The sequence below is a fragment of the Crocuta crocuta genome, unplaced genomic scaffold (genome assembly GCF_008692635.1).
Source record: "Crocuta crocuta isolate KB4526 unplaced genomic scaffold, BGI_CrCroc_1.0 scaffold330, whole genome shotgun sequence".
Classification (NCBI taxonomy): domain Eukaryota; kingdom Metazoa; phylum Chordata; class Mammalia; order Carnivora; family Hyaenidae; genus Crocuta; species Crocuta crocuta.
In genome coordinates, this window is record NW_027530521.1 from 3,460,596 (window position 1) to 3,461,005 (window position 410).

The following is a 410-nucleotide window of genomic DNA, read 5'->3' on the forward strand; positions in this document are numbered from 1 at the left end:
CGGGGCCATCACTCCAGCATTTTCCATGGATTCATTTCCAGCAAACAGGGGCCTCACCTCCCCGCCTCACCCTGCTGCCGCTGTTGCGAGGGGCAGCCTGGCACAGGCCTCCCCTCTCTGCACCTTTCAAAGAGGTGAGGCTCCAGGTTGGGAGGAGCCCCAGCTTCGCCCCTCAGTCCCCCATCGTCTCCTCCTGGGGATGCAGCTAGCTGGGCCCCAGCAGAAGCCTGCTGCCTACATACACCCTGGCCGCCAGGACCCCAGGCCGGCATTCCCCCCAGTCCGGTCAGAAGCATTGAGGGAAGAGATTAGCTGGGAGCCACCCTGGGTATTTTCCACTGGGAAGAGCCGCTGGAGGGTGTGTTCACTCGTGAAGGTCCCAAGAACAATGCTCCCAAGCGGGGGAAATT